Source organism: Triticum dicoccoides, chromosome 4A (assembly GCF_002162155.2).
Source record: "Triticum dicoccoides isolate Atlit2015 ecotype Zavitan chromosome 4A, WEW_v2.0, whole genome shotgun sequence".
In the NCBI taxonomy this organism is placed as follows: Eukaryota; Viridiplantae; Streptophyta; class Magnoliopsida; order Poales; family Poaceae; genus Triticum; species Triticum dicoccoides.
The window spans coordinates 328,960,868-328,982,872 of record NC_041386.1 but is presented as its reverse complement, the minus strand read 5'-3'; the positions used below and the strand labels follow the sequence as shown (position 1 = coordinate 328,982,872).

The following is a 22,005-nucleotide window of genomic DNA, read 5'->3' as shown; positions in this document are numbered from 1 at the left end:
CTACTCCTTAGTGAGCCGCTGCGCCCGCTGTGCTGCTCTCCCCTCCACGCCCGTGCTGTAGCCCCCCTCGATGCCGCCAGCCCCCCGCTCGTTGCACCCACGCGCGCCCGCACTGCCCCTCCGCCCTGCGTTTGTTGTCGCCCGTCCGGCTGCTGCTGCTGCTCCACCTACGCCCAGGGCGCGCCCTCGTCGTCCTTCGTCCCGCTCGGACCCACTGCACCATTGCCGCCTCGCTCCACAGTGGCTGCAGCCACCTCCGGCGACGCGCCGTCGCCCGCTTGGGCCTCATACGGGTCGGGCGCCTGTAGCGCCCCAGCAATCGTACCCGCCCCGATAGGCCTTTGTCCCACTGACAAAGGGGCCCCAGCCCCAGAACGTTTTAACAAAAAAAGGGATTTAAAAAATAAATAAATAAAATTAATAATTAAATAATTAAGTAATTAATTGACTTAATTAAATAATTAAGTAATTAATTGACTTAATTAAAATTAATTAATTAATTAAAGAATTAATTAAAGTATTTAATTTTGATTAATTAAACTAAAACAACTAATTAAGCCTGACTATTTAAACTAATTAACCTAAACCCTAATTAACTAAAACAGTCAATGACAGGGGGTCCCACCCCTGTTGACCAGTCAAACGTTGATTGGTCAACTGGGTCCCTCTGGCCTACCTGTCAGTCACTAGGTACACTTTTGTGTACACTGTGCTGGCTGCGCCTAGCAATTTAGCAATTATTTTTGAATTAAAAATAATTTCAAAAATTAATAAAATCTTTAGAAAATCATATCTTTTAATCTGTAGCTCGGTTGAAAAAACTTTGTACATGAAAGTTGCTCGAAACGACGAGACGAATCTGGATACGCTGCCCGTTCATCTGCCATGCATCCCTAGCATAGCAAACACGCAACTTTCCCCCTCCGGTTCATCTGTCCAAAAACGCGAAACACCGGGGATAATTTCCCCGATGTTTCCCCCCTTCACCAGTACCACCTCGTACCACGTTAGGGCACACCTAGCTTTACGCTTTGCCATGTCATGCATCGTCATGCATTTGTTTGCATTATATTTATTGTTTCTCCCCCCTCTTCTCTCGCTAGACACCGAGACCGACGCCGCTGCTACCTAGTACAACTACGGAGTTGACGACCCCTCTCTCTTGCCAGAGCAACCAGGCAAGCCCCCCTTTGATCACCAGATATTGCCTACTCTCCTCTATACTGCTTGCATTAGAGTAGTGTAGCATGTTACTGCTTTCCGTTAATCCTATCCTGATGCATAGCCTGTCCTTGCTACTACTGTTGTTACCTTTACCTGCAATCCTAATGCTTAGTATAGGATGCTAGTTTATCATCAGTGGCCATACATTCTTGTCTGTCTGCCATGCTATACTATCGGGCCGTGATCACTCGGGAGGTGATCACGGGTATATACTTATACATAATATATGATACTTGTGGTGACTAAAGGTGGGTCGGCTCGTAGGAGTACCCGCGAGTGATTCACGGATTGGGTCTGAAAGGACGTTTGTCCCGATGGCCCTCTGAGTGGATCTTTGTGGCGAAGTGACAGGGCAGGTTGAGACCACCTAGGAGAGAGGTGGTCCTGGCCCTGGTCGGCGTTCGCGGTTATTTTAAGATAACACATTTAATGAGATCTTAGTATTTGATCTGAGTCTGGCTACTGGCCTATATGCACTAACTATCTACGCGGGGACAGTTATGGGCACTCGACGTCGTGGTATCAGCCGAAGCCTTCGTGACATCAGCGACTGAGCGGCGCGTGCTGGATTGGACTGGAACGCCTGCTAGGCTAGGTCTGCTTCCGACCGCCCTCGCAACATGCAGGTGTACAATGGGCGATGGGCCCAGACCCCTGCGCCATAGGATTTAGACCGGCATGCTGACCACTCTATTGTGCCTAGGTAGGGCCGCGACGTGTTGATCTTCCGAGGCCGGGCATGACCTAGGAAAGTGTGTCCGGCCAAATGGGATCGAGCGTGTTGGGTTATGTGGTGCACCCCTGCAGGGAAGTTAATCTATTCGAATAGCCGTGATCTTCGGTAACAGGACGACTTGGAGTTGTACCTTGATCTTATGACAACTAGAACCGGATACTTAATAAAACACACACTTCCAAGTGCCAGATACAACCGGTGATCGCTCTCTAACAGGGCGACAAGGAGAGGATCGCCTGGTAGGATTATGCTATGCGATGCTACTTGGAGGACTTCAGTCTATTCTCTTCTACATGCTGCAAGACGGAGGCTGCCAGAAGCGTAGTTTTCGACAGGATTAGGTATCTCCCTCTTATTCTGGCATTCTGCAGTTCAGTCCACCGATATAGCCCCTTTACACATATACCCATGCATATGTAGTGTAGCTCCTTGCTTGCGAGTACTTTGGATGAGTACTCACGGTTGCTTTTCTCTCCCTTTTCCCCCTTTCCCTTCTACCTGGTTGTCGCAACCAGATGTTGGAGCCCAGGATCTAGACGCCACCGTCGACGATGACTTCTACTACACTGGGGGTGCCTACTACTACGTGCAGCCCGCTGACGACGACCAGGAGTAGTTTAGGAGGATCCCAGGCAGGAGGCCTGCGCCTCTTTCGATCTGTATCCCAGTTTGTGCTAGCCTTCTTAAGGCAAACTTGTTTAACTTATGTCTGTACTCAGATATTGTTGCTTCCGCTGACTCGTCTATGATTGAGCTCTTGTATTCGAGCCTTCGTGGCCCTGGCTTGTAATATGATGCTTGTATGACTTATTTATTTGTAGAGTTGTGCTGTGATATCTTCCTGTGAGTCCCTGATCTTGATCATACATGTTTGCGTGTATGATTAGTGTACGATTGAATCGGGGACGTCACAAATTTCCTCTCCTATACAAAAACTAGAAAGACCCACTCCATTGGTAATTCCATCAATAACACCCTTATCAAAAAACTCTGTGACTTCGGTTAACCCTCTTATACCGAGGGTAAAGACCCTAGTATAGAAAATTTCTATATAACCACGATTGTATGACCAACTGTATATTTTTTACTTGATCTAAAAATTCTTTTTAGGATTTCCTTTGTAAAAAGAGTTTATTAAATCCAAATTCTGAAAAAAAGAATAAGCAGATCCATAGAAGATATATGCTATGAGTAAACCAAAGATAGCTAGACTTACAGAAGAAATTACATTAGTAATAAATTCATATGAATTTACAAAAAAATTAGAACTTTCCTGGGTAAAGTTTATTGAGGGAGCTAACCACTTTGATAATATGGTTAACTCTGCTATTTCATTATCAATTCCTCCATTATCAAAAGAGATTCCTATGAATCCAATGAACAAAGTGAAAAGTAGTAATATAAGAAGAGGAAATAACATAGTATTTCCCGTTTGATGCGGATAGGAAAAAGTGTTTTTAGCCCCAAAAGACGTAGTAAAGGATCCTATCCTATTTCTTGCATTACCTTGAATTTTTGGTATATTTTGTGAAAAAAAAGAAACTCCACTCTTCGTTGTTGATAAAACGAAATCCCTATTCACTCCTTTGGGTATCCTTTTTCCCCATAAGGATATTGAATACATGGAACTCTCTTTAGTGCTACTGTAATTTTGAAAATGAACACGCAAATACCCATCAAATGTAAGTAAATATATCCTAAAGATATGATAGGCAGTTAATCCTGGAGTAAAGGAGGCTATTATTCCAAAAAAAGGGCGAATACAACCAACTATTACTAAGGATTTCATCTTTGGACCAGAAGCAAGCAACAGGTGGAATACCACAAAGAGAAAGTGTACCCCATAAAAAAGTAGTTCTTGTGATTGGAATGTATTTTCTTAAACCGCCCATAAGAACCATATTTTGACTTCTATCTGGTGAATATCCAACAAGAGGTTCCATTGAATGAATAACGGATCCGGATCCCAAGAACAATAAAGCTTTTGAATAAGCATGAGTGATCAAATGGAATAAAGCAGCTTGATAAGAACCTGTACCTAGAGCTAACATCATATAACCCAATTGAGACATTGTAGAATAGGCTAAGCTTATTTTAATATCTCTCTGAGCAAGAGCTAAAGTAGCTCCTAAGAATAGTGTTATTGTACCTACTAAAGAAATAAAACTCATTATCAAAGGTAAAGATATGAAAAGAGGAAGAAGACGAGCTAGAAGAAAAATTCCCGCAGTAACCATAGTTGCTGCGTGTATAAGAGCCGAAATAGGAGTGGGCCCTTCCATAGCATTAGGTAACCATACATGAAGAGGGAATTGTGCGGATTTCGCAACTACACCAAGGAATAATAAAAAAGCACACAAAGTAGTAAGTAAAGAATTAATTCCATTATTAGGAATCCAGTTATTAGCTATTTTGAACAAATCCCTAAACTCTAAAGTACCTGTTATCCAAAAAACCCCTAAAATTCCTAATAATAGACCAAAATCGCCTACACAATTAGTTACACCAAAAGCCTATCAATAAATAAGAACACATTCCCACGAGTTCGCAAAAGAATTTTGTATCAAATTGGAGCTAGTAACCAATCCCAACATGGAAGTATTGAAAAAACTTATATAAACAAAAAATCTCAAATATCCTTCATCCTGAGACATATAACCATCACTATAAATAAGTACCAGGATTCCTAAGTAGTAATTAGTATTAACATAATAGAAGTAAGTGGGTCAATCAAGTATCCAAATTCTAATGAAAAATCATTATTGACGGTCCAAGGCCATAGATATTGATAGATCGAACTTCCATTTTTTTGTTGAATAGACAGTTGAACTGAGAATGCCATAGCTATACTTAAGAGTAAAACACTAGGAAAATCCCTTATGCGATGAAGATTTTTTGTTGCTGTCGGAATAAGAATAAGACCAAATCCCATTGACATAATAACTGGAAGTGGGAGAATAGGAATTACCCATGCATATTGATATGTATGTTCCATAAGAAAAGAAATTGCAACTTTTACTTCAATTTTTACTTCAATTTTTCTATAAAATTGTTTCGAATTCACCAAACCAATTCTTATCTCTTTCTGAAAGAATAAATAAAAAGAATAAGAAAAAATACTGAAATTCTTAATTTTTCCAAAATTTATCTCATTGTAACAATTAAAAATTAAGAATGGGTTTAGTTGGTTAAATTAAAAAAGTTAATAAAATAACTTCGTTACGTAGTTATTTTATTAACTAAATAAAGATATTTATAAAAATAAAAAATTTGGAATCATTTTACTTTCTATTCATAATTTATTTTTATATTTCTTTAAAACAAAGGTGAAACAACTCTCTTGTTCCATAATTAACTGATTGAGTGAATTCCAGTGAAACCCTATGTTTGTAAGAAATTATCCTAATGACTATAAATTACCTAAGTTTTAGAATATCTTGTTTAAGAGACTCAGTATTTTTTGTTTTGATTGGAATTCCTTTCCGCTATGGATTACCATTCTGAACTTAATTAACTATTTTCATTTTCCCTTCTTTTTATCCCCCCGTCTTATCTTATATGGGTGAAACATCTATATATGAAGTTAGATTTAAATGAGAAACCCTTCTATATATTATATATTATTAAAAACTAGTACAAAATATATAAAGAAAAAATGTTAAAAAATTATTGTTGTCTTATCCGCATTAGACAAAATGAAGTAAAAAATAATTCTAAATTTAACTATCTTTCAGTATCTAAGTATAAATACTAATAAAAAGAAGAAAGAAGGATTGATTTCCAGCAATAGATGTATTTCACATACAACTAGAAAAAAGTAATTTCCTTTTTGAATGGCAGGTCCAAAAAAACGTACTTCAATGTCAAAAAAGCGTATTCATAAAAATATCTGGAAGAAAAAGACTTATTTTCCATAGTACAATCTTATTCTTAAGTAAAATCAAGATCATTTTCGAGCGGTAATGAGCATCCAAAACCAAAGGGTTTTTTGGGCAACAAACAAATAATAAAATTTTGGAATAATATGAATTGACTTATCAAAAAAGAATTCCAATTATTTAATAATTTTGATTCTTCTTTGAATGTACTTTTATGTGTCGAATTACTCGGTACAATATTCTTAGAACAAAAAACCCCTCTTATCTTATATATATAAGAAAAAAAGTTGTGTTTGGTATACTGTGTGCTAAGTATTCTTTTCCTATGAATGAACTTTCCATAATTTTCATAATAGAATCCTCATATTCTATTATGAAAATTATGAAAAGTGGAGTATTCTTACAATAGGACCTACAACTTCCACCTATCTTCTCCAAAATCATAAGGTTAGTAAATCTTATTAATAAGAGCATAAAGACTTTCATTCTATAAAGTTTTAAAAAAATCTGAAAAAGCCTTTTATATTTATCCATTTTAATTTCATCATTAAATAGAAACCCTTTGGGATTTTTTTCATTGTATTGAAAGAATTTTCAAAATGTAAACGATAAATTAATTAGAAAAAATTAGTTCTATAATTGCATGTTAGAGAAAAGAAGTTCCAACTCTTTCAAGCAGTGTTTGTGTTTCTATTGGGAAAAGCAAGAGCTTATTGTAAAAAAAATGGAAACGATACTACCAAACGAAGTCTACTTTAATGAAAACTCTAATGTTCCTAAATTTTATGGACTTTCCCAATATCGATGATTCCCAAGATAATAGTTATTATTCTTTTAAGTTACCTATTATTTGAAGTTAGCCGCCATGGTGAAATTGGTAGACACGCTGCTCTTAGGAAGCAGTGCTCAAGCATCTTGGTTCGAATCCGAGTGGCGGCATTCTTGAAAAACAATACAATAGATTAGAAATCAATTCGAAATTTACAATTTCGTAATGGGACCTTCCCCTTATGCTATTTGCAACTTTAGAACATATCCTAACTCATATCTCTTTCTCAACGATTTCAATTATGAGTACGATTCATTTTATAACCTTATTAGTTCGTGAACTTGGAGGATTACGTGATTCGTCAAAAAAAGGAATGATAGTTACTTTTTTCTCTATAATAGGATTCTTAGTTTCTCGTTGGGCTTCCTCGGGACATTTTCCATTAAGTAATTTGTATGAGTCATTGATCTTCCTTTCATGGGCCCTGTATATTCTTCATACCATTCCTAAAATACATAACTCTAAAAATGATTTAAGCACAATAACTACGCCAAGTACTATTTTAACGCAATGCTTTGCCACATCGGGCCTTTTAACTGAAATGCATCAATCTACGATACTAGTACCTGCTCTACAATCTCAGTGGTTAATGATGCATGTCAGTATGATGTTATTAAGCTATGCAACTCTTTTGTGCAGGTCCTTATTATCTGCCGCTATTCTAATCATTAGATTTCGAAATAATTTCCATTTATTTTCTAAAAAGAAAAAATGTTTTAAATAAAACATTTTTCTTTAGTGATATTAAATATTTTTATGCAAAAAGAAGTGCTTTAAAAAGAACCTCTGTCCCTTCATTTCCAAATTATTACAAATATCAATTAACAGAGCGTTTGGATTCTTGGAGTTATCGTGTCATTAGCCTAGGATTTACCCTTTTAACCGTAGGTATTCTTTGTGGAGCAGTATGGGCTAATGAGGCCTCAGGATCCTATTGGAATTGGGATCCTAAGGAAACTTGGGCATTTATTACTTGGACCATATTCGCAATTTATTTACATAGTAGAACAAATCCACATTGGAAAGGTATGAATTCTACACTTATAGCTTCGATAGGATTTCTTATAATTTCGATTTGTTATTTTGGTATAAATCTATTAGGAATAGGCTACATAGTTTTGGTTCGTTTACATTAACACCTAAATGATTACATAAAAATAAAACCTTCATGAAATGAAGGTTTTTACTTTTATGTTTTATTTGAGAACCCCTTGAACGCCTTCTCAAAGGGTTCTCAAAAATTCGAGATGGATCTAATTATACTTTTTTACTTATTTCTGCATTAATAGAGCAGACGAGTAAAACAAAGCAAATCTATTTAGGATAATAATTGGATAAGAGAGCCTCTACCCTGTCAACGGATAGGGAGAGAACAAAATCTGGATAAATACCAATTCCTATTACTGGTAAAAAGATACAGATTAAAATAAAGAGCTCGTGGTCCAGAATCCACAAAATTTGTGTTTGGAACATTAAATAGCTTGTATCCATAGAACATCTAGCGTAACATCGATAATAAATAAATAGGAGTTAATATCATTCCAATTGCCATTACAAAAGTAATTAGTGTTTTTGGAATTAACAGAAATTTTGGACTAGTAATTAGTCCAAAAAATACTACTAATTCTGTGACAAAACCACTCATTCCTGGTAAGGCAAGAGAAGCCATTGAAAATCTACTAAACATGGTAAAATTTTTAGGCATTGGGATAGATATTCCCCCTAGTTCTTCGAGATAAACAAGACGCATTCTATCAGAAGCGGTTCCTGCCAAGAAAAAAAGTGTAGCACCAATAAATCCATGGGATAATATTTGTAAAATAGCTCCATTGAGTCCAATGTTGGTTATGGAACCAATTCCTATAATTATGAAACCCATGTGAGATACAGAGGAATAAGCTATTCTTTTTTGGAAATTTCGTTGACCAAGAGAAGTTGAAGCTGCATAGATTATTTGGATCACTCCTATTATTACTAACCAGGGCGAAAATAGATAATGAGCATGAGGTAACAATTCCATGTTGATCCGAATCAATCCATATGGTCCCATCTTCAATAATATTCCTGCTAAAAGCATACATGTACTATAATGTGCTTCCCCATGGGTATCTGGTAACCACGTATGTAGGGGTATAATCGGCAATTTGACAGCATAAGCAATAAGGAAGCCAAAGTATAAAAGTATTTCCAAGGTTGCAGGGTATGATTGATTAATTAATCTTTCCAAATCTAATCCTGGTTCATTCGAACCATATAAGCCCATACCCAGAACTCTGATTAAGAAAAAAAATGGAACCGCCTGCAGTATACAAAATAAACTTTGTAGCTGAATATAGACCCCTCGTCCCCCCCCCCCCACATGGATAAAACTAAGTAAACAGGAATTAATTCTAACTCCCACATGATAAAAAAGTAAAAGGTCTCACGAAGAAAATAATCCTATTTGACCACTATACATTGCGAGCATCAGGAAATAGAATAATCGCGAATTCCGTGTAATTGGCCAAGCTGCTAAAGTAGCTAAAGTAGTGATAAATCCTATCAATAAAATAGATCCTAATGAAAGTCCATCGATTCCCAGTCTCCAGTGGAAATCGAAGACATCTATCCATTTATAATCCTCCTTTAATTGGGTTAAGGGATCCTCCAGTTGGAAATGATAACAGAACACATAAGTCATTAGAAGGAATTCTAATAAACAAATAGATATAGTATACCACCTAATGAATTTGTTTCCCTTATGAGGTAAAAAGAAAATTAATGAACCTGCAAATATCGGCAAAACAACAAGTATTGTTAACCAAGGAAAATAACTCATGATAAAGTGATAAAGACAAGATACTTTTGACCAGAAAAGCCCGTGCTCGATTATTTCGAGCACATGCTTCTTCGGTAAAGAGGAATCAGACGATTCGAGTGAAGTTTTTTGTAACGTATCAATAAGATAGAGCCATGCTACGTGTTATTTCAGGCCCTAAAAAATGCGGACACTTAAAAATTCTGTCGGGCAGGCAGATTCACATGTCTTACAACCAACACAATCTTCGCTTCTCGGCACGGAAGCAATTTGCTTGGCTTTACATCCATCCTAGGGTATCATTTCTAATACATATGTTGGACAAGCTCGTACACATTGAGTGCATCCTATACATGTATCGTAAATTTTTATGGAATATGACATCGGGTCTATAAATTTTTCTTTTCAACATAAAATTTTTCGATCTGCTAAAAATGAAATTAGTACTATAATGAGTCATCTGTATTGTAGACACATACGAAGCAATGGTTTATCCAAACATCAAAAATAAAAAACTATTTTTTAATCTGTTTGTGATAAAGCGTGAAGAGAGCCAAGAGACTTTAATTTTGGATTTCAACAATAAGAAATAAGAAAGAATTTTACGAATTGTACAGACGAATTCGAATTAGCCAATAAATTGTCTATCGTCTTTTCAATATAAATTATTGCAATATTCAAATTGCAATATCAATGAATTAAAAATACAAAAAATCATTTAAGTGAAAAAGAATACTATGCAATAATCTACTAAAAATGGATATTCTCAAATAATACTAAGAAAATAGTATTGATTTCTATTTATGTTAATACATGCGCCTTTCTTTAGAGGATTCTATGTCTAATTATTCAATAAATTAGATTGATTGATACGAGTGGATTTCCTATTACGATGGATGGAAGAAAGAATGGATAGTCCAATAGCGTCTTCAGCAGCCGCAAGGGCTATAACAAAAATTGCGAAAATATCTCCTTTCAATTGGCGACTATCAAATAGATCAGAAAATGTTACGAGATTTAGATTAATTGAATTCAGTATAAGTTCAAGACATATTAGAGCTCTAACCATGTTTCGGCTTGTGATCAATCCATAGATACCAATCGAAAAAATAGACATTCAAAAAAGTACATGTTCAAACATCATTAGCTAACACCTTATCAATCTCGATTCATTTCAATATGAGGGCAAGAATTGAACCGATCCAATTAATTACAATAGAACAATTACACAACAAAAGAGAAAATAAAGGAGGTATTTGTTGGCAGTAGATGGATTTTACTAAATCAAAATTGTGATTCTTTAGTTATTTATTTTAGATTTGCAATTCTTATAATTTGTACTTTTTCTAAGTTTTCTTATTGCCGAGCCAAAGTAATTGCACCTATTAAAGAAACTAGAAGAATTATGTAAATGAGTTCAAACGGAAGATAAAAACCAGTTGCTAAATGAATTCCAATTTGTTGAACATTATTTATGAGACCCTGTTCTACTAGTTGGTTTGATCTTGTAGTCCAAAGAATTCCATACCACGACGTATCTTGGATAGTAGTCATTAGTGAAAAAACAATAGTTATACAAACGAGTGAAGTGAACACATCTCCAATAGTCTAATAATTCTTATCTTTAGACCATTATGAGCCATTTACGAACATTACAGCGAATATGATCAAGACATTTATGGCTCCCACATAAATAAGAAGTTGTGCGACAGCTACAAAGTAGGAATTTAATAAAACATAGAATAAGGATATACAAACAAGAACTAATCCCAGCGAAAAGGAAGAATAAATGGGGTTGGTAAGTAATACTACTCCTATACCCCATAGTAGAAGAACAAATCCCCCAAATAGCATAAGAATCTCCTGTATTGGTCCAGGTAAATCCATTATGGATATAAAGAAATTAATAGTATAAAATTTTTCATGAACTGACTAAAACTAAAGGATTCAAGGAAGGAAAAAAGGATTAGGGTATTTTTTGGTGTATAAACTGTATAGTTATAAATTATATTATATCACGAAAATCTAGTCTAATTTAAAATAAGAAATAATTTCCAATAAGCATTAGTTTTTCGTTTTTCTTTATAGTTTAATTTTAAAGTTTAATAAAGAATTATTATATTTTTATAACAAAAAGACAAAATCAAAGTTTAGCAATCAGTAATTGTTCTTGAATTCAAAGATTTTTCTTTGTTTATTTTACTTTCAGACGAATTCCTAATTGTTTGAATTGTGTAATCTCCCATTAATGAGATTGGTAGCTGACTTAAAGAAATTTGGTTGTAATTCAATTCATGACTATCATAGGTAGAAATTTCATATTCTTCAGTCATTGATAAACAGCTTGTTGGACAGTACTCAACACAATTGCCACAAAATATACAAACTCCGAAATCAATACTATAATTAAGAAATTGTTTTCTTTTAATATCCTTTTCAAATCTCCAATCCACAACGGGTAAATCTATCGGACATACGCGAACACGTACTTCACAAGCAATACATTTATCAAAGTTAAAGTGGATTCACCCTCGAAAACGCTCTGGTGTAATTGATTTTTCATAAGGGTAGTGAATCATTATAGGTAAACGATTTGTGTGGGATAAGGTAGTTATGAAACTTTGACCTATGTACCTTGTAGCACGCATTGTTTGTTGACCATAACTCATGAACCCAGGTACCATAGGGAACATATTCATTCTAAATATCTATGAAAAAGATATGTTTCTTTCTCTTGTTTGAGAGAGCTTTTGTGTTGAAAATATTCTTACTATTATTGTATTATCTTATTTATAGTGAAACAAGTTGAGAAGAGGTTGTTAATAAGAGATTGCCCAGGGAAATAGGTAAAAGAAATTTCCATCCAAGATTTAATAACTGATCCATTCTCATCCTTGGTAAAGTCCATCTTATTGTGATAGAAATGAAGAGAAATAAATAAGCTTTAGTTAATGTAATAAATATACCCATTGTCATTTCCAAAATTCCAACTCCTTTATTCATTTGGAAAAAAAAATTTAAAAAAGGGTATATAGGGAATAGATAAATTCCACCCGCCCAAGTAGAGAACTGTTACAAATAAAGAAGAAACTAATAAATTTAGGTAAGAAATAAGATAAAATAAACCATATTTGATACCGGAATATTCAGTTTGGTAACCTGCTACTAATTCTTCCTCCGCTTCTAGTAAATCAAAGGGTAATCTTTCACATTCTGCCAAATAAGAAATTAAAAAAACCAGAAAACCTATAGGCTGACACCAAATATTCCATCCAAAAACCGTATTTTGACTGTGCTTCAACTATATCAACTGTACTTGAACTGTTAGATAATCATAGTCGACGATAAAATCACAGTTCCCACCACTATTTCAAAACCGTACATGAAACCTTAGCTTCATACGGCTTCTCTATGATCAGATAGAGGAAAGGACTATTTTGTTCCTAGCCCCTGGAGCATAGATAGAATTAGATAAAATAAAATAGATTTGAATGTCCTAAATTAGACCAAAGGAATTCCGTCTGCTAGAATAAGAAAAGGCACTTCCGAATTGATCTCATCCTTTATAATATAATTAAAAAAATTGTTTGTTCAGTAATAACTTAATCTTGGAATAAAACAATTGTTACTTGTTATAGGAATTCAATTAATAAATGGAAAGAGTTGGGTATTAGTTCATGAGCAATTCTGCATGAATATGGATAGAGGAAGGAAATAATGACTTTTTTCTAGTGCACTCCATATCATTTTTACTATTCTTCTTTCTCCAGGGAGGGGGTATTTAAAAATAAAAATGGATAAAGGGTTAATTCTTTCGTGATAGCCATTTCCTTAACAAGTGAATGGGAACATACTCTGGATCGGAATCTGAAGAAAGTACTACTTGATAATTTCTACAAATTACAAGTCCTTATTATGATTCCTTTTATGGGCAAAAATCTCTAATGTTTTAGATTTTCCATTACTAATCCTTTATGTACTTTAGTGTTCCTAACCCTTCACTAACTTTTAGTGGATTCTTCTTATGGATTATTAAGTTATAGTAATAACTAGGAGTATTCTAGTAATCGAATTCCATATCGTGAATCCTTTATTCTTGGCCGCTTCTAGATATGATGACTAATTAAAAAAAATATCAACCTTGGGATAAAGAGTTTACACTGCTTATGTTTACTTCCACTATTTTCTTGTACGTAGGAAATGAGATTTTTTTTCTTTTTACTACAAATTTATAAGCTTTTTTGTTTCACTCATATAGCTATCTAGTTTAACTTACCAACCCAAATACTAAATAAGAAAAGGAATATAAATAGTTAATGGATTTTATAGGAAAAAGATCTATTTTAGCGAATCACACGTAGGGATATTGCTAGCACACAAAAAGTTAATGGTATTTCATAACTAATGGATTGAGCAGCAGCTCGTAGACCGCCTGAAAAAGAATATTTATTACTTGAGCTATATCCTGCCATAAGAAGACCAATAGGAGCAATACTTGAAATGGCAATCCATAAAAAACACCAATACTAAGATTGGCTAAAACAAAATGATATCCCAAAGGGATAACTAAAAACTTAATAAAACTGATATGAATGCTATAGAGGGTCCAATGCTAAATAAAGAAATATCTCCTCGGGATGGCAGAATACCCTCTTTAAAAAGTAGCTTAGTCCCATCTGCTATAGATTGAAGAAGGCCCAGGGGCCCAGCATATTCAGGACCAATACGTTGTTGTATCGACGCAGATATTTCTCTTTCTAACCACACAATTACGAGTATCTCTATTGTTATTCCCAAAAGGAGGGTCAAAATGGGTAGAATCGATATCAGTCCATAGACTTCTTTAAATAATTCCAATTTCGAAAAAGAATTGATAGTTTCTACCTCTACCCTATCTATTATCATTTCAACGATCAACTTCCCCCATAATGATATCTATACTACCTAATATCGTCATGATATCAGCCAATTTCATTTTTTCAACTAGCTAAGGAAGAATTTGCAAATTAATAAACCCGGGTGGACGGATTTTCCATCTCCAGGGGAAAAGGCTGTCATCTCCTACCAGATAAATCCCTAATTCACCTTTTGGGGCTTCTACTCTTACATAAAGCTCTTGTCTTGACAATTCAAAATTGGCCGAAGGTTTTTTACCAAGAAATTTATACTCAAAATCATTCCATTCAGAATTATTTTCTTTCTTGAAGCGTTGGACTTATAAATTCTCATAAGGTCCTCCAGGAAAGTTTTCTACAGCTTGTTGAATTATTTTGATGGATTCCCTCATTTCACAAATTCGTACTAAATAGCGAGCTAACGAATCCCCATCCTTTTGCCATTGGACTTTCCAATCTAATTGGTTGTTAGACTCATAAGGATCTACTTTACAAAGATCCCACTGTATTCCAGAAGCTCGTAACATCGGTCCCGATAAGACCCAATTTATTGCTTCTTCTCCGCTATAAAACCTACTCCTTCAACTCGCTCTAAAAAAATTGGATTCTGTGTAATAAGTTGTTCATATTCAACAACTCCGCGTAAAAAATAATCACAGAAATCTAAACATTTATCGATCCATCCATAAGGTAGATCGGCAGCTACTCCTCCGATGCGAAAGTAATTGTGCATCATTCGCATACCTGTAGCAGCTTCAAATAGATCATATATTAATTCTCTCTCTCTAAAAATATAGAAAAAAGGAGTTTGTGCATCGAGATCCACCATAAAAGGTCCAAGCCATAGCATCCGGCTTAATTCTAACATAATTACCCTAATATAGATGGCTCTTTGTGGTAATTGAATATTCTCCAAGAATTCTGGTGCATTTACTGTTATTGCTTCTGTAAACATAGTAGCTAAAAATCCCACCTAGTTACATAAGGTAAGTATTGTATAATAGTTCGGTTTTCCGTGATTTTTTTCCATTCCTCACCATCGAGAGTAACGATCAGTTGAAGGACGCCATGCATTGATGGGTGTTGAGGGCCCATATTGACTATCATGAGACCTTTTCTTGTAAGCGGTAGACTCATATCGTTTCTTCCTTAATTCATTATTCCATGAATTCCTCAAAGCGAGGCTCAACAAAATGAAAAATATAAGACTACTATAAGACTACTAAAAAATAATAAAACAAGAAAACAATTTGAATGATTAACTTACTGCTCCCGAATATTCAACTGACCAATTAATTTCTTATAGCGTACTGTATTTTTCTTTGCCAAATAAGCCAACAAACGTCGACGTTTTCCCAAAAGTCTTCTTAGATCTCTTCCTGATGAAAAATGTTTTTGTGTAATTCCAAATGTGAAGCAAGTCTCCATTTCTTATTGGTGAAACTCAATACTTGAAATTCAACAGAACCCATGTTTTCTTCTTTTTCTTCTTTAACCATAAATCTAAAAAAATTTCTACCTCCTTTCTTTTTCATGTATTTTTCTAATCAGGAAATATACAAAATTATGTCATATATTTTGGAGTTATTCTAATCTCGTACACACACAAATTTCCAATTATTCATCTACTACTGGAATTTGGATTTATTTTATCGATGCAAATTGGATTTGGATAGAAGGGTACATTCTTTCTAATATTTTAGATAGAAGAAATTTCTTCTATCCAAAATATTAGAAAGAATTTTGCTGATTTATTTATTGCTATATGCAATTTATGGAATTAATACACCATTTAATTGATATCATTTAGCAAAATGAAACACAACATATGCATCCATCTTTTGGATCGAGAATTTCACAAGATAGAGATATGGTATAAGAAATAGACTATTAAGTAACTCTAAATGAATTGTGGATACATCTGTATCCTTAACATACTGAAACGATTGTCATTATTCGTATCAAACCAATAGCGATTCATACAAGCTAAATTTTCTAATCAATGGTGGGCCAATAATGAATTTATTTGCATATGTATTAAGACGCTTGGCCTGATTTCGAAATTTTCAAGTGTTTTATATGTTGTTTTCATTGCAAAATGATGGGTCTCCTTCCATAACTTTCAATTTATGAGTACCAGAATTGAAAGACATGAAAATTCTCAATTCTCTACGGCATCTAGTAGATAGAAACAAGAACATCAGAAGAATCTTTCTCTCTATTCACTATCATTCAGCGTCTTCGACTTCTATTAGTTTCTTTTCTTCTTTAATGCAATAGCTATAGTTTGATATAAGAATCAATTTCTCAAAGTAATGGGAACCATTCTCTTATAGGAAATGGTTCAAAAATCGCTATTCCACCTTTTAGGTATCGTGAAAAGTGATACATGTGAAGATCATGCATTTCAGTCAAATTCAGATCCGTTTTTCGAGTCCATGATATAATATAACAAAATTGGATAGATCTTCCACCCTTTTAGCTAAGAAAGAATAGATACATAGGTGGATAATAGATCGATATGAAGATAATGAACTGCCCCATAATGAAATCGCCAGTAGTCGCGAATATCTCCTTCTTCCCTAATCCAAGATTGGAGAAAGAAGATCTAAGAGGGTCCTATGGAGAATGTAGTCAGAAATCCATAATAGAGTCCGACAAAAATGACCGAATTAATTATCCCCATCAAGAAACTTATACTACTAAATAGAAAAGATTTGAATTTTCTATATGCACAATTTCTCGATGTTTCGATGAGAATTTCTTGACTTTCCATATATAGAAAGAGATAGACTATAAATGACATCTCTTATGTCAATAAGACCAAAGGGATGGATATTAAATGATAGGAAGTTCTAGGAAGTGAATAGAATGAAATAGAGCCACTTTGGGCTTCCCTATGAAATGAGGCATGGAACGGAGCCACTACAAAGAAATTATGGGAGTTACGAAAGAAGCTTCGGACTCATATTGTTCATGGGTTGAGAGAGGGAGTTGAACTCTAGGAGGTCGAATCCCCCCTTGTTCCTCAGTAGCTCAGTGGTAGAGCGGTCGGTTGTAAACTAACTGGTCGTAGGTTCGAATCCTACTTGGGGAGATTTTATTCATTCTTTAATGTAAGAATAAAGAATGGAATTAAAGGGCTTGCTTTGACCCTTAGGAGTAGGTAACCCGTTCGCTATCCTTGTTTCTATTTCTATTGCATTCTATCTCATCGTATCACATTCTGTTCTATGATTCCACTTCGACAAAAGGAAAGAGCATACCTAAGTTCAATAGCTTTACGTTCGCTATCCCGATCATGATTTTCCTACCCTCAGGGGGAAAGTAAAGACCCTTTCCCCTTTGGAAGGCTGTGGGCGAGGAGGGATTCGAACCCCCGACACTGTGGTTCGTAGCCACGTGCTCTAATCCTCTGAGCTACAGGCCCAGTTGTCTCCACTGGATCTCTTCCCGGGGGTACCCCTTCATTTCAGGTTAAGAAGATGGGAAAGCGCCTTTCTCTCTATAAGAACAGTGCATTCCGAGGTGTGAAGTGGGAGAGAGGGGATGTGATGATTGAGGTTTTGAATAAGACGACCTTTCCATTTTAGATTTGGATCTTTTTCTTATTTGAAAATAGTGAAAAAGTCAAATAAGAGGTGTTAAACTTTTTATCATTCTGGCATCGAGCTATTTTGCCGCAGGACCTCCCCTACAGTATTGTCACCGCAGTAGAGTTTAACCACCAAATTCGGGATGGATTGGTGTGGTTCCTCTACGCCTAGGACACCAGAATATCGAACCATGAACGAGGAAAGGCATGAGATAAATATGGGCTAGTAATTGTGAAACCCCAATTCTTGACTGAAAGGGACACCAAAGGCCTCTGCCCTCCCTCTCTATCTATCCAAGTGATGGAAGGGCAGAGCTTTTTTTGGTTTTTTCATCTTTTTATCAAAGAGTTGAACAATGAAGATAGATGGAAAGTGCCTGGTCGATTTGATCAGGCCGTGTAGGAACAATGTTCAAATCGTTCGTTCGTTAGGATGCCTTAGCTACATACATCACTGCACTTCCACTTGACACCTATTTAAACGGCTCGTCTCTCCGCTACCTTATCCTATTTCCATACTTCTGTCACTCCATCCCCGTATGGGTGGAGAACCCGTCGTTGTCTCGGCTGTGATATCAGAGGCTCTAGGGAAGTCGGAGGAGAGAGCACTCATCTTGGGGTGGGCTTACTACTTATATGCTTTCAGCAGTTATCCTCTCCGCAGTTGGCTACCCAGCATTTATCGTAGGCACGATAACTGGTACACCAGAGGTGCGTCCTTCCCGGTCCTCTCGTACTAGGTAAAGGTCCTCTCAATGCTCTAATGCCCACACTGGATATGGACCAAACTGTCTCACGTCGTTCTGAACCCAGCTCACGTACCGCATTAATGGGCGAATAGCCCAACCCTTGGAAGCACCTACAGCTCCAGGTGGCGAAGAGCCGACATCGAGGTGCCAAACCTTACCATCGATGTGGACTCTTGGGGAAGATCAGCCTGTTATCCCTAGGGTAACTTTTATCCGTTGAGCGACGACCCTTCCACTCGGCACAGTCTGATCACTAAGGCCGACTTTTGTCTCTTCTCGACGGGTGAGTCTTGCAGTCAAGCTCCCTTCTACCTTTGCACTCGAGGACCAATGTCCATTTGGCCCGAGGAAACCTTTCCTCGCCTCCGTTACCTTTTGGGAGGCCTACACCCCATAGAAACTGTACACCTGAGACTGTCCTTGGCCCGTGGGTCTGACGCAAGGTTAGAATCCGAGCTCTTCCAGAGTGGTATCTCACTGATGGCTCGCCCCCCGGAAGGGGGCCTTCTTCGCCTTCCACCTAAGCTGCGAAGGAAAGGCCCAAAGCCAATCCCAAGGAACAGTAAAGCTTCATAGGGTCTTTCTGTCCAGGTGCAGGTAGTCTCCATCTTCAAAGACATGTCTATTTCACTGAGCCTCTCTCCGAGATAGTGCCCAGATCGTTACGCCTTTCATGCGGGTCGGAACTTACCCGACAAGGAATTTCACTACCTTAGGACCGTTATAGTTATGGCCGCCGTTCATCGGGGCTTCGATCACCGGCTTCCCTGTCATCAGTTCACCAACTTCCTTGACCTTCCGGCACTGGGCAGGCGTCAGCCCCCATACATGATCTTACGACTTTGCGAAGACCTGTGTTTTTGGTAAACAGTCGCCCATGCCTGGTCACTGCGGCCCCCTTTTGTGAGGGGCACCCCTTCTCCCGAAGTTACGGGGCTATTTTGCCGAGTTCCTTAGAGAGAGTTGTCTCGCGCCCCTAGGTATTCTCTATCTACCCACTTGTGTCAGTTTTGGGTACAGGTACCCTTTTGTTGAAGGTCGTTCGAGCTTTTCCTGGGAGTATGGCATTAGTTACATACTTCAGCGCTGTAGCGCCTGGTATGAGCCTCGTGGAGAAGCAATCACTAGTCCACGGGGCTCATACTTCAGCGCTGCAGCGCTTGGTACTCGGACCTCGGCTCGAGGCATTTTCTCTACCCCTTCTTACCCTAAAAAAGCAGGGTCACCTTGTGTCCTTAAACCTATTGTAGCGACCCGACCCGAATGGATCAAGCGCTCTGTGCTCAGGTGTCATCCCTGGATCAGTAATGCTGACACCACACAGTACATAGAAGGATTTATAGCAGAGTGGCAATCACACACTTATTACATCGTTGTCTCAAAGAGAACTTAATACAATAAATATGGCTTAAGGCCATCTAATAACGATAACAGCGGAAGACTCGGAAGATAGATGGGTCCATCAACTCCAACGACATCACTGAGTATAGGGCCACGACCTAAAAGCATCTTACTCGTCGTCTGAAAAGTCTGCAACATGAGAAGTTGCAGCCCGAAAACGGGTCAGCACATGGAATATGATGGCAATGTAACACATAGAGAGTAATGGAATGAAACAGCTATACTATATGCATATATGGCCGGTGGAAATCTCTATGGTTACAGTTTTGCGTAAAGCCAGTTTTTCCCTACTGCAAAGGAATAAATTTATTTAACTATCATGGTAGTTGTTAAACATCGAGAATGGTTGACAGCATTCCGATCCCAATTAAGTGAACAATTAAAACCCAACAACATTAATTAGAGGTAACGTGATGAGATTCACATGATATTCAAGTACTAGATACTCAAGTTGTCCATAACCGGGGACACGGCTAATCATGATTAGTTTGTACACTCTGCAGAGGTTTGCGCACTTTTCCCCACATGACTCGATCGCCTCCGTTTGTTTTCTCGCACTACATGGTGTTTGAGAAACGGATGACCGAGACATAGTCTTTCAGAAGCACTAGCACCTTACATGTGGGGTAGACCGTACCACCTACAACCCCTACATCTGCTAGTCCACCCAGTAAGAGTTCGCACAACTTAGTCAACTATGCCAGAGCCCATAGTAGCATGTGGCTGCACACGGAAGTTTCTAGCATGAAAGATCTTATGATCCCTTTGAGCCTGGGTGGCGGTCCAAAATAAAACAGGCAAGTCCTGATAGACATCAGGTGCCTCAATCCACCCAGATGTGTGTTTAAGTTGCCACCTTAGATAAACCATTAAAATTATCAACTCACATCTGTCATGGATATCACTCACCCAATCCACGTCTACTAGCATAGCATGGCATAATAAGCAAACGTAGAAGTAACTCCCAAAGGTTTCATAATAATACATGTGATAGGTACTACCTCATCTACTTCCCATCCCACAGTTTAATTAGATCCTAAACATGCAATGTGTGAGGATTGATCTAATGCAATAAAACATGGGTTGTAGAAAAGGTATGATCAAAGTGTTACTTGCCTTGCTGATGATCCGCGAGACCTAGGGTTTCAAAGTAACAAGCGGCGCAATCCGGGTGATCTATTGCAGACAAACAACAAGCACACAATAAGTACTCATCTAATGCACAGGTAAAACTCGAACAAGAGAACGAAACAGAAAGTTCAACTTAAGAACTCCGGTTGCAAAGAAAGAAAGAACCGAACAAAGAAACGGAAAAAAACAAACGGCGGAAGAAAACAACTCGGTTCTAGCAAGTTGAAACTAGGTCAAATTTTACTGTAGCAAAAGCTTGTTCAAGTTGATTAGACGGAACGATGGTTTCAAAACGAAACTCCAGGCGCTTGAATCACCTGATTCTGATAAACGAGCGAGAAGAAAGACTAGAACGAAGATCGGATCTGAGATCACGATCGCGGAATAAATCCGACGAGAAGAAAAGGACGAACGGTTAAACGAACGGACGTTCATTAACCGGGAAACAATCGGTGATCATGTTCGTTGAGACGAATGGTCCGAAAGAAGAACGAAAACCGATCTAGGATTTTTAGAAAAAAGACCGAAACGAAAAACCGATCTAGAAACCGGAACGGTTTAGAAAAGTACCGGAAAGAAAACGAATCGGAAGAGAAGAAAAGAATCGGAATGGTTTATAAGAAAAACTGAACCGAGGGAAAAGGAGAGACGCGGAGCGGCTACCTCGGCGAGGTTCCGACGAGGGGCTCCGGCGAACGGCGGCGTTGGGCGGCGGCGGCGGTGGTGAGGGGCGCGGGGTGGGGCGCGGCTAAGGAGGAGAGGGGCTTGGG

At 37.3% G+C, this 22,005-nt stretch overlaps 1 long non-coding RNA gene, 2 other non-coding genes and 1 pseudogene across 3 annotated transcripts in view; 2 read left to right on the top strand and 2 right to left on the bottom strand.

Annotated features, from left to right (window-relative positions):
* Window positions 1-6,697: 6,697 nt before the first annotated feature.
* TRNAL-UAG lies at window positions 6,698-6,777 on the top strand. The gene has a single exon. It is a non-coding gene; the product is annotated as a tRNA-Leu (tRNA).
* A 5,371-nt stretch (window positions 6,778-12,148) lies between these two features.
* Window positions 12,149-15,496, bottom strand: LOC119285874 (annotated as a pseudogene).
* Window positions 15,497-17,384: 1,888 nt separating this feature from the next.
* On the top strand, window positions 17,385-17,456 carry TRNAY-GUA. Its single transcript has one exon. It is a non-coding gene; the product is annotated as a tRNA-Tyr (tRNA).
* A 2,278-nt stretch (window positions 17,457-19,734) lies between these two features.
* LOC119285875 overlaps window positions 19,735-22,005 on the bottom strand; it is a 10,705-nt gene continuing 8,434 nt past the window's right edge. Inside the window, exon 2 of the long non-coding RNA XR_005139931.1 lies at window positions 19,735-19,944. This is a non-coding gene — a long non-coding RNA (uncharacterized LOC119285875). The remainder of the gene's footprint in view (window positions 19,945-22,005) is intronic.